The sequence below is a fragment of the Astyanax mexicanus genome, chromosome 12 (genome assembly GCF_023375975.1).
Source record: "Astyanax mexicanus isolate ESR-SI-001 chromosome 12, AstMex3_surface, whole genome shotgun sequence".
In the NCBI taxonomy this organism is placed as follows: domain Eukaryota; kingdom Metazoa; phylum Chordata; class Actinopteri; order Characiformes; family Acestrorhamphidae; genus Astyanax; species Astyanax mexicanus.
Window position 1 is genome coordinate 47,174,587 of NC_064419.1, and position 13,110 is coordinate 47,187,696.

Here is a 13,110-nt window from a genome sequence, read left to right on the forward strand (position 1 = left end):
AGGGGCTTTTATTGTGATTACATCTGAGTATAGGTACACAGTATAATGAAATTACGTTTCTCTATAACAAAGGTGCAACATGGGATAACAAACAATAGACAAATAAAAGTGCAAGGTGTAACAATAGTGCAAAATTAAACTATAACATTACAGTAAATACAATAAATAAAAAAGACGAGACGAGAGTTTAACAGACAGGACAGTGCAGTATCGAAAAGGTAATATGAAATGTTAATAGTGAGGATAAGGGGTTTGTACAGAAACAAGAATTTCTCTACAAACAGAGCTAAAATGGGATATACAGGGTTATTGGAAAAAAAAAGCAACTCAGGAAAAGAACAATGTTCAGCAACACTGATATAAATATACAGTACCAGTCAAAAGTTGGGACACACCTTCTTATTCAATGTTCTCCTTTATTTCTTTATTAAATCTATTTTCTACATTGTGGATTAATATTAAAATATAAAAACAATTAAGGGATACATATGGAATTATGTATTCGTACATCTTGTAGAATGTGTAAGACTAACACATCTTCTGAAGAAGAGAAGGGAATAAAGACTTTAACACCACTAACCTGATACCCCTGTTAAGAGCACCATATAAATAAAACAACTTCTCATTAAACATTTCTTTCATTTTTTCTTTATTAAATGTATTTTCTACACTGCAGAATAATATTACAGACACAAAAAAAAACAATTAAGGGACACATATGGAATTACATTATATTATAATGTAATAATATAATTATTACATTATAATAATAATTCTGCACATGTTCTTGTATATCTTTAAGCAATATTAAATTTACAATGTAAAAAAAAAAATCATAAAAAGATTGAAAACACGTTGAATGAGACAAGGTGTGTCCAAACTTTTAACTACTGTACTGTATATGGCATATACAGCTCTGTAAAAAAAATAGAGCACTTAAAAATTATGAGTTTCTTTGATTTTACTAAATTGAAAGATAATCTGAAATATAATCAAGAGGAAGATGGATGATCACAAGCCATCAAACCAAACTGAACTGCTTGAATTTTTGCACCAGGAGTAAAGCAGCATAAAGTTATCCAAAAGCAGTGTGTAAGACTGGTGGAGGAGAACATGATGCTAAGATGCTGTGATCAAAAACCAGGGTTATTCCACCAAATATTGATTTCTGAACTCTTAAAACTTTATGAATATGAACTTGTTTTCTGAACTGAAGTGGTCTCTTAATTTTTTCCAGAGCTGTATATATGGTGCACTCAAGAGGGGTATCGGGTTAGTGGTGTTAAAAAAATCTTTATTTTTCTCTCTTCTTTAGAAGATGTGTTAGTCTTACCCATTCTACAACACATACACGTTTAATATAGAAAACCGGCACATAGTCAATAGCACTCTAGTTATCCACTCCAAATCCACTAGCGATATGTTTACTGAGCATAAAGCCAGATTACAGTGAAACTGTTAACAACCACACTTGTATAAATCGTGAGGTGGTATCTTGTGAGGAGTGAGGTTAACAAAACACTGGGCTGCATGCTCATAGTAACCACAAACAGCTCAGTACAGTTCTTTTCTCTTTAGCTTCCAAAGGGCATGCCAAAAATCATGGGACACCACACTGCACAATTCTAATACTGTGTTTTACAGATAATACGAAAAAGTAGCTCGAAGCAGCATATTAATCTCAGGGTCTTCATGAACAGAGCTTCACTCTGCTGTTGCTCTTCATGGTGTGTAAGACAGAGCTCTTCCTCTGCCGTTAACTCTGTAGCCACTCCGCTGAAGCGTTTAACAGTTTCTGCTGTTGGCAGCAGCGTGAGTGGAAGTGTTAATACACCAGTTAAAATTAGCTGCCTTTGATTAGAAAACAGCAGTTATTCCTCCTACTGAGATAACACTGAACACATTTACAAATCTGAGACCACTGGACTCATATATTCAACTACATATACACTAAAGAAACGTTATTCGTTTAAACGGCAAACAATCAATTAAAAGTAAATACAGTAAACACTCAATAGACTGCTTTCAGGAACATCGCTATTGTCATTATATGGATATTTTTTTTTATTGTGTCAGATACTATTGCTATTGATACAATATCGCACACTCCTAGTGCTTAGACTTACTCAGACATGCCAAAAGTCACGGGATAGCACAATGTATCTCATGTGTGTTGCGAGGTGTTATCTAGTGAGTGAGGCCAGCATGTTCATGACAAGGCAACTTTTTTTTTTTTTTTCGTTAATGTTTATGTTTATGTGTTTCACTGTAAAACTCATCTGCACATTCTGTAGGTTTACCCCCTTCACCCAGAACAAGCTTGTCTCAGACTGCCGTCATTGAGTTTACAGTGCAGCCAAAAGGATAAGAAGTAGAGCTGATTCTCCCTGGATTCCCAGTTTTCCAGTTTCTCCAGTAAGTGTAACGTATGTCTCAATAGTAAAAGAAGGTAAAGAATAGCCGAGTCTATGTATATATGTCTATGTCATTTTCAGTACAGTAATAGCTGCTCTCGAAGCTAAAGCTAGTGTTATAGGATGTAAACAGTGTTTTTTAAGAAGCTTCTTCTGCACTTTTTAAGTTATTAATGCCTCGTTTTAAATGTCAGGGCTCTCCAGATTCTAGCAAGGAGGTGTGGAGCTACTTTGAGCTGGATAACGCTGTAAAAAGCAATTTATTGGGGCGAAATATGCCCCGATACGGCTGTTTTAAAGAGTTCTGGGCAAAAAGCTTAAAATTACTGTATCTCAGAACGCTGTAGGAGAGCGAAGGGGGGCTATTTAACAAAGGTAAGTACTTTTTATCATGTTTTACTACAATAAAAATTACATTTTACACCGGAGTTCTTCTTTAATGTTCACATGTTCCACTGTAAAACTGTATAAGTTCTACAACTAGTCATAAACTCCATCCATTCTCCAATAAAAAGCTACGTGAAATTTATTTACGCAACTCACACAACTCCTCATGCAAAACTGCTACACAATACTATCAACACTTCTGCCTTCTTTCCCAGCACTGCTTCTCCTTGTGTCTATGCTACCTCCTGACCTACAGACCCAGAAACCTGGAGTTGGATCGAGTTCCACTTGAGGCTCTTCTTCTTCACATGTGGTTCTAAGCTGGCATGGAGCCATAACATTCCTGAGGCAGTCCTGAGCATGTGTAAAAGAGGGTTATTGATATGCAGTGTGTGGGGAGGGCCCACCAGCGAGAGGCTCTTAACAGCCTATTGGGTCAAACAAATGGCTCCTCAGAGATGGAAGACAGACTGCAATAAACAACCACAGCAGCTCCAGAACCTCAGATCTGATGGGGAAATAAAACTCGCTAATGCACTGAAATATTGATGGGTTCTGCTGCATTCTCCAGCCTTAGAGAGAAGTCAAATGTGGTCAAATCAGCGACTTTAGATAAGCATGGATGCTGTGGTTCCATTACCTTCTATTGTTTTCTACAGAAATGAAACCTAAATGTCAACAATTTAATCAAACATTCAACCAGAATCAATTAAAGCAGTAGAGACTAGAAGCAGAGCCAATCTCCAGGAACTCCTTCAAGACGCTGAGACACTGAGATTAAAATACCAAGAGAAATGTGAATCTAAAGTAGAAAACACATTTTGGTTTGTTCTGTACAAAACAGTTCTGCATGTGTTCCGGCCTTCAATATTAAATTTACAATGTAAAAAAAAAACTCTGAATGGGAAGAGATGTGTCCAAACTAGTACAGACTGGTACTGTACAGTTGTGGTCAAAAGTTTACATACACTTGTAAAAAAACATAATGTTATGGCTGTCTTGAGTTTTCAATAAGTTCTACAACTCTTATTTTTCTGTGATAGAGTGATCGGAACACATACATGTTTGTCACAAAAAACAGTCATAAAATTTGGTTCTTTCATAAATTTATTATGGGTCTGCTGAAAATGTCACCAAATCTGCTGGGTCAAAAATATACATACAGCAACATTAGTATTTGGTTACATGTCCCTTGGCCATTTTCACGGCAACTAGGCGCTTTTGGTAGCCATCCACAAGCTCCTGGCAAGCTTCAGGTCGAATGTTTGACCACTCTTCTTGACAGAATTGGTGCAGTTCAGCTAAATGTGATGGTTTTCTTGCATGAACCCGTTTCTTTAGCACTGTCCACATGTTCTCAATGGGGTTTAAGTCAGGACTTTGGGAAGGCCATTCTAAAACCTTAATTCTAGCCTGGTTTAGCCATTCCTTTACCACTTTTGATGTGTGTTTTGGGTCATTGTCTTGTTGGAACACCCAACTGCGCCCAAGACCCAACCTTCGGGCTGATGGTTTTAAGTTTTCCTGCAGAATTTGGAGGTAATCCTCCTTCTTCATTATCCCATTTACTTTCTGCAAAGAACCAGTTCCACTGGCAGCAAAACATCCCCAGAGCATAATACTACCACCACCATGCTTGACAGTAGGCATGGTGTTCCTGGGATTAAAGGCCTCACCTTTTCTCCTCCAAACATATTGCTGGGTGTTGTGGCCAAACAGCTCAATTTTTGTTTCGTCTGACCAGAGAACTTTCCTCCAGAAGGTTTTATCTTTGTCCATGTGATCAGCAGCAAACTTCAGCCGAGTCTTAAGGTGCCTTTTCTGGAGCAAGGGCTTCTTTCTTGCACGGCAGCCTCTCAGTCCATGGCGATGTAAAACACGCTTGACTGTGGAGACTGACACCTGTGTTCCATCAGCTTCCAAATCCTTGCAGACCTGCTTCTTGGTGATTCTTGGTTGACTCTTGACCATCCTGACCAATCTCCTCTCGGCAGCATGTGATAGCTTGCGTTTTCTTCCTGATCGTGGCAGTGACACAACTGTTCCATGCACTTTATACTTGCATATAATTGTCTGCACAGTTGCTCTTGGGACCTGTAGCTGCTTTGAAATGGCTCCAAGTGACTTCCCTGACTTGTTCAAGTCAATAATTCGCTTTTTCAGATCCACACTGAGTTCCTTTGACTTTCCCATTGTAGCTTTTGTAGCTGAGTCTAATCACTGGGTCAAATGAGCCCTATTTAAATGGGCTCATGAGAAGTCAACAGCTGTAGTCAATCAGAATCACTTACAAGAAGTGAAGAGGCCATGACATGAAGCTAATTTGATTGACACAACTCGCTACATCACCAAAATTGACAAATTTTGTTGCTGTATGTATATTTTTGACCCAGCAGATTTGGTGACATTTTCAGCAGACCCATAATAAATTTATGAAAGAACCAAATTTTATGACTGTTTTTTGTGACAAACATGTATGTGTTCCGATCACTCTATGACAGAAAAATAAGAGTTGTAGAACTTATTGAAAACTCAAGACAGCCATAACATTATGTTTTTTTACAAGTGTATGTAAACTTTTGACCACAACTGTATATGGCATACATATACTGCACTCTCAAGAGGGGTATCAGGTTAGTGGTGTTATTAAAAAAGGTATTTATTCTCTTCTCTTATCTTCTTCAGAAGATGTGTTAGTCTTACACATACGACAAAATAGACGAGTTTAATATAGAATACAGCTACACAGCTGATAGTCCAGTGATTGTCTCCAAATCCACTAGCATTTTGTATCTCATATGTGTTGCGAGGTGTTATGTAGTGAGTGAAGCCATGAGCATGGACCCTGGCCAGCATGCTCATGACAAGGCAAAAAGTTTTTTTTCAAGTTATGTTTTCAAACTTGTGTGCACATTCTATGGGTTTATCCCCTTCGCCTGCCTTCATTGAGTTCACAGTGGAGACTAAAGGATTAGAAAATAAGCAAATTTCCGCAGGATTACTAGTTTTACAGTTTGTCCAGTGAGTGTAATGTAAAAAGAAGATAAAATGTTTTAAACACTATTTGGATTCGTAAATGTGTTGAGAGTACTAATACTCAAGTTAGAGAATCCTGCATTATTCATTTAATAGCTAGTTAGAGCCCAAGAGCTTAACTAAAACTATATGTTACTCCATATAATGCAGATGATTGATCTGTTCCAGCCAAAAGTGCCTGTCAATCACTTAATTCCCCACCTCCTTCTTACAGTAATATAGCAGAATAAGGATTATAAACTGATTTCTGGGGTGAAAATAAAAATGTGGTAATATTAGCACAGTGAAACAAATAGAAACTGGAGATCGAAATATTTTAGCTCAGAGAAGAAAAATTAAATGGAAAATGGGTGGGGCTGTTTTGTCATTAAAACATATGGGGATGGGAGGAGCTACACGTCATACTGCAACCAGCCAGCAGAGGCACTAGAGCTGTGATGGTTTCACTTTTAGGACACAATGTGACGTCCATGTTTATCTACAGTCATGCAGAAGTACAGGCTGATCTTGATTCTTGTTTTAACAACAAATAAAACTGGAATGACTGGATTAGCACAGCGCTAACGCTAATGCTCAATCTGAGTGACGGCACCATGAGCTTACAGCATTCTTCAGCTGAATATTGGGCACACCCACACTGACGCAGCATGCTATTATTTAACGACAGCGTCAGTACTTTCGTTTAGTGGTGTTATTACTGTAAATCATGGCTTAAAAAAAGCACTAATAGCTGAATGTATTCCAGTTCAGGAGAAGTCAGATAATAAGATTTCAAGGCAAAGTATGCCAATTCTAATTTTATGTTTCCTGCATTAATTAGGACCCTGTATCCAGCTTGAGTATCAGGATTATATCGTAATGAGGCCAATATTAACACTCACCACATACAAATACAAATGTAAACACACACAATACACTTTTAAACCAGATAGAAATTATAAATCTGATCACACAAACCACTTCAGGAGGAGGTCTGACTCTGTTTCGATCCTTTAGTCTGCACAGTCTGCACTGTAGGCTCAATGAAGGCAGTCTGAGACAAGCTTGGAGTGTAAATACACCTGTTGCTCCAAGACACATTCAACGAATAAAACTCCTCCCAGTATTTGTCCAAAGGTTGAACTTTAAATGTGATTTCTTTTGAATGTTTTCATTTATTTTGCCACATTTCCTCAATTGAAAAAAATACATAGCTTACACACATTAGTGTCTAACTTTTCAAACAAAACATCAGTGTTCTGTAAAAATTACTTGATCTTTTCATTAAAAGTGGCTTTTTCAGCCACTCTGCTCCTGCACTATAAACTCAATGAAGGCTGTCTGAGACAAACACACATATTGCTGCAAGAAACTTTTATCAAATGAAGCTCCTCCTAATACAGCCAAAACACCAGCAAATATGATATAAAATAATTATTTTACAAAAGATTTGACAAATAGAAAACACATTTGACTACTAAGTGTAAATGCATGTGATTAGATGCAAGAAAATGTTTTTGGGGGGTCAAAATCAAACAAAAGGACACATTTTAAGAGTGATTTTTTTTCTACATTTTTTCCCCATTGTATAAATTACATAGTTTAAACACAAGTCTGAAGTCTAGCTTTTCAAACAAAACATAATTGTTCTGTATAAATTACTTGATATTTTCACTAAAAGCACTTTTTTTCAGCCATTCTGCTACTGCACTGTAAACTCAATGAAGGCAGTCTGAGACAAACTTGGTGTGCAAACAAACCTGTTCCTCCCAAGAGACATTTAACAAATGAAAGTCCTCCTAATATTACCAAAACACCAGTAAATTTAACATACATTTTTGAACCAATATGAAACAAAATGTAAAAAAAAAAAGTATTTGTAAGAAGGATTGAAATTTAAGTGTAATTTTTTAACACATTTTTCTCCATTGTATGAAATACATAGTTTAAACGCATTGGCATCTAGCTTTTCAAACTAAAAATATTGTTCTATATAAATGACTTGCTCTTTTTAATATCAGTACTACATTTTCAGCCAAATAGTTTTAGTTGACTAAATATTCAATGCATCACTAGCATGTGGCTAAAATCCTAGGATCAGGATACAATCCAGATACTAATCCCATAGTGATGAAGTGTGAACAGGGTCTAAACTGAATAGTTACAGCCAAACTGAAACAAAATCAAACTCAACCAGCAACAGCAATGTTCACAAGTGTTTTATGGGTCATCACTTAGTCAATGTCTCTCAGTGCCTCACTTTCTGAAACCATACCCTTTGAGACACATCAACAACGGCAGACTTCCTCATTTGTAACCGCGTAGGTGAGCTATCTCCAAAACCGCTTCCTCTGTTCAAGCGTAATCTACACCTCCCACTCTAAAAACAGACAGAAAGGGTCTTATCATAAAATACATAAATATAAATATATATATTTACACAAACTTCTTATTGAATAACAACCCTACAGATACTGAAATAAAGCTCATCTTCCTTTCTTCTTCTTCTTCTTCTTTTTCTTTAGATCTTAAGAGATTCATCATAAACATCAAAGAAGCATAAAGAGCAAAGTTAAAGAAAAGTCGTTTTATCTCTTTGGATCTTTTACAGATCTTCACCCAGGCCATTTTCTCACCAGCCCCTCTCACGTCCACCCACACCCCCACCCCCTGCCCCCGCCTGTCGCCCTCCGCAGTTTCCAGAGATGGAGCTACAGAAACAATAAACACAATACAATACAAACAATACACTATAATATGCAGCTAGCCTAACAATGACCATACAACACAAACACACAAAGAGATCTACAGGCGCACATACACAACATAAGCAAATAACAACTAAATTAATCATATATAACCCAAGCTTATATATGTTTGCAGCTTGCTTTTGTCTAAACCAGTAAATACAGTGTTATAAAGCCAGAGAAAATAAAAGAAAACAAGAATATATACTGTATTTTCTAACATAGAATAATAGATCATAATTGGCTATATTTCTACAATCTGAGAAGATTACTAGGTAGGAACATTTTTTTTCTTCTAATTACGATCACAGGCTGATCCTCTTCATTACGTAATGATAGGCTGGGCTGGCTGTCTAATGCAATAAATGGTGTGAGTGTATGAGTGTAACAGGAATGATGGCACAACCATTTTGCATACTGAATAATAGGGGTGGTCTCATGATATCAGAAAGGAGAGGGGGAGGGGAACTTCAACATGTATATTATTACCTCATAATGCACAGCTGTTTAATACATCAGGATCCATCACCGCTATACAAACCACTGTCACACTGTTATAACAGTAAATAAAGTCCTAATATATAAAAAGCGAAATACTATATCTATCTAGACCCTCAACTAATCAGATCGTTTGATTTTACGCCTTAAGAATAACAGCCTATGGTCATGAGTGTGATTTAAGCAAATTTATTATGCGCATGATAAAATAAAGAGAGATCATAATAGGCAATTTTAATAGGCTCCTTCACTTGACTAACTCCCACAATGCAGTGCTCGCCACCCAATTGTTAAGTGATGAGGTTTGTACTATAGTATAAAGTTTACATCTTATTATTAAGCCAATATATTATACATAATATATTATAGGTATTTAGTCTTATTATTGAGTTTTTGTAAATAAGATTGCTTCTGGTCGACTGTATAATAAACTATCCTCTTAAAACATTGCTCATATATGTTTAAATAGCCATAAAAACTGTCATGTTTTTGTGTTTCCCTGAAAAGCTTTTATTTTAGGAAGGTATCAATATAGTCATTCCCACAGGATTCATATCTTAAGCACAGTCAAAAACAGCAAAACTCGTCTAAAACAGCAAAAAAAACACTTTCTAAAAAAGAAAATATTCATTTATATCTGACAATAAAATTTTGACTACAAAAAAGTTTTGTATTCAGTGTGAAGCCCTTTAAATTTAATACGCATGTAGGCTACATTTAATATATTTCAGCTTTGTGTAATTACATTGTACATAATACAGAGTACATTTCATAGAAACTCCTTGTTACTGATTACATCTGTTTATTATTATTTCTGTATATTATTACTTATTATTACTGTGCATATATTATCCAGTTTGTTTACTACATTGAGTTCTGCACATTATTTTTATATGACTACTGTACAGTAAAATTAGCCCTACCTGGTCATTACCACAGGTTTGCATGTTGTGCAAATGACAAACAACAACTAGTGAAACAAACAAGCTATTAAGGTTTTAAAAGCTTTACAGGAATCATATATTGTTACATCATTATTACGCCCTTCTTACCTGTAAATAGAGTTAAATAGCCTAAATAAATATCATAGCTACTTTAATGACTCAATCTTGATCATTTCCCCAAGCGTTTAAAGGCTGGATTAGTGACAAACACATACGAATCCAATAAGAAAAAAGAAATATACGAATTTCCAGGTTTTTAATCTGTATGTTTAGTTCACAACAGTTCTGGTATAGACTCACAAAATGGCCAGATGGTTCACACACACTCCACAAAGGCAACATGGAGGACACCACCCTTAAACAGGGCCTGTTGAGTGTTGATTCTATTCTCCTCAAAATAGGGAAAAAAACCCTGGTTCTGTTTTTTAAACCAATTTTTAAAATTAGATTCTAAATCTTGAATGAAAATTAAGGTTTCTGGTTGGTTCTACTGCTCAACTGTATAAAAAACAATACTTTTACGCCATTGATCATTGTAAACCGCCATAACAATCATCCTATGTGCTATGTTTTGTGTTTTATGAAAAACATTAAAAAATGGTTAAACTTGATTATTTTAGGAAGATGCTGATATAGTAATTCCCACATGATTCATGTCTTAATCACATTAACAATGCTGAAGGATAGTTTGCTGTATATGGACACGAATCAAATACATTCACAAACACTGCTGTACACCAATATTCGTCAACTGATATTATAAGTTAAAATGGCATTTTGTGTGTATATATATATATATATATTATCCAGTTTGTTTATTACATTTAGCTTTACACATTAATTGATACCCTATTATACAGTAATTACCGTGCCTGGGATTCACCAAATGACAAACAGACGACAAACAGCCAACATACAGTTTTAAACTATTCTATTAATCATATACCATTACTACGCTCTTCTCACCTGTAAATACAGTTAAATAGCCTAAATATAAAAGCTAGCTAAATTAATGACAATAACAATTTTGATCTAGATCAGTGAGGCTCATGTTTGTTTTCCTTTACAGTAATCTAAATTTCCCCAAGCTTTTAAAGGCTGGATGAGTGACACACACAATAAAATCTAATAAAAACCCAAATTAAACACATTTCCATGTTTTTATCTGTATGTTTAGTTCACAACAGTTCTGGCATAGACTCACAAAATGGCCAGATGGTTCACACACACTCCACAAAGGCAACATGGAGGACACCACCCTTAAACAGGGCCTGTTGAGTGGACTCTCTTCTCATTAAAATGGACAAAAAAACGTGTTTCCTTCGAATTAACAGCACTGTGATGCTCAAAAATCAAGAACTGGCTTCTTTAGAAGCTGTAGGACCTGCTTTTAAGCGGATTTCCACTCTAATTAGTGTAGAATTTGAGGTAAAGTGCTGTAAACGTATGGAAGAAGCAGCACTGGAAGACGTGCAAGAGTGTGTGTAGATGTGAAAGGTGGAGGCAGGAGAAAACGTCAGGAAAAACGGTTCATTTAACGTCTAATGTGAGATTAACGTGTGGAATCAGGTGACCAAGAGTGCCGTGCTCCGGTTTGGGGCGGCCTTTATCCCTGTAACCGGTTTATTAATCGGTATTTTCACTCATTAAACCGGTTTAGTTTTCACTTTTCTGCGAATCCTCACTGAATCTGTGAAACATGTCACGTAGCCTCCCTCTACCGAGCGCTTCTGCGCATGCGTTACGCTTTTATTCAGGCGCAGAAACGAAACAGAAAAAAAAAAAAAACAAGAGAAAAACGACGAAACATTGATATAACGCGTTTAAACATGTGATTTGTGCATTTATATTGGTTATAGAGGCATTATAATGGCTGAAAAACGGTGGAGAGGATGGTTTGAGGGTTGTAGTAGTTGTGTATGTTACCATAATATGTTAAACATGCTTAACCTATATAGAGAATAATAATTATAATAATTATAAAATACAGCATATGACTGAAGGTTTATTCTTTACAAAAAAAAGAGGAAACTGATGATTGATTGAAGAACTGCCTTTTCTTATTAAACATCTTTCAAAACAAGCAAAAAAACAAAATAGAAAGAAAACCTAACCATGCAACACCCAGTTGTTCTTGTCCACCACCTGCAAAGCTTAATATGTTCCAAAAACATGTAAAATACATAAAAAGATGGATAAATCCAACATGTGGGGACACAACAATTAATGGAGCGTTTTAGTAGCTAAATCAAACTTCAATGTCACAGAGAGATGCTGCTACTAATGCTGCTATGTTCTCCTTTTCAGTTGCATATATTTTTAATTATGTGTGTTTATGTGGTTTCCTCCTTTCCCTTTTTTCTCTGGCCAAATGCCCAGCTTTAGCATCTATAAAAGAGATATAAACACTCAGAATGGCTCAAAATATGATGTACACCAACTAATCAGGCAGCAGAAACACAACAGGCAAGACTAGACAAAGGTAGCTTAGCTTGCTTTTGTCACTTTAAAAAACACTAGATACAATAAAACCAACTAGATTTCTTTTCTTGATAATGAAATGAGAGGCTTAAGTGATATAATGTGTGTTGTGTGGCAGTTTAAGTAGTGGTTTTGGAGATAGATAGATAGATAAACTAGTTTCCTCATTCTCCTTCTTTATGCACATTTAGATTATCTGCTCACCAAAGAAAGAGAAAGCACACAATGCCCAGGGTGCACAAGCATATTATCTTAAGCAAATTGACTTGTAACATGTAAGCTTCTGGAGATGTTTAAATGGTGGAAATACAGATAGAGCTATAAACAGAAAGCTTCATCAACTTTACATTTTGGTAACAATGTTTGGGGGATAAAATGTTTTTTTTTTCAACTCAGGGAACAAACAACAGTTAGTAAGGGTAGTATGTATTTAGCTGGCTTTATTTGTTACTACATTACTATTATAAGTTATGATTATTTTTTATTATATTTAAGCTAGTTGTTATGTTGTAATGATGTGGATAGGAGTGGTGCATAATAACAAATAGTAAAAATGGTCATCAGATGAAAACAGAAAGCCTTTACTCGGTCACATTTCTAAAAAACGATGAATTAATAATTTTA

At 35.8% G+C, this 13,110-nt stretch overlaps 1 protein-coding gene across 4 annotated transcripts in view; it reads right to left on the bottom strand.

Moving 5' to 3' along the window:
• Nucleotides 1-13,110, bottom strand: part of kdm5bb (lysine (K)-specific demethylase 5Bb) — a 53,742-nt gene that overhangs the window by 39,317 nt on the left and 1,315 nt on the right. The window lies entirely within an intron of this gene.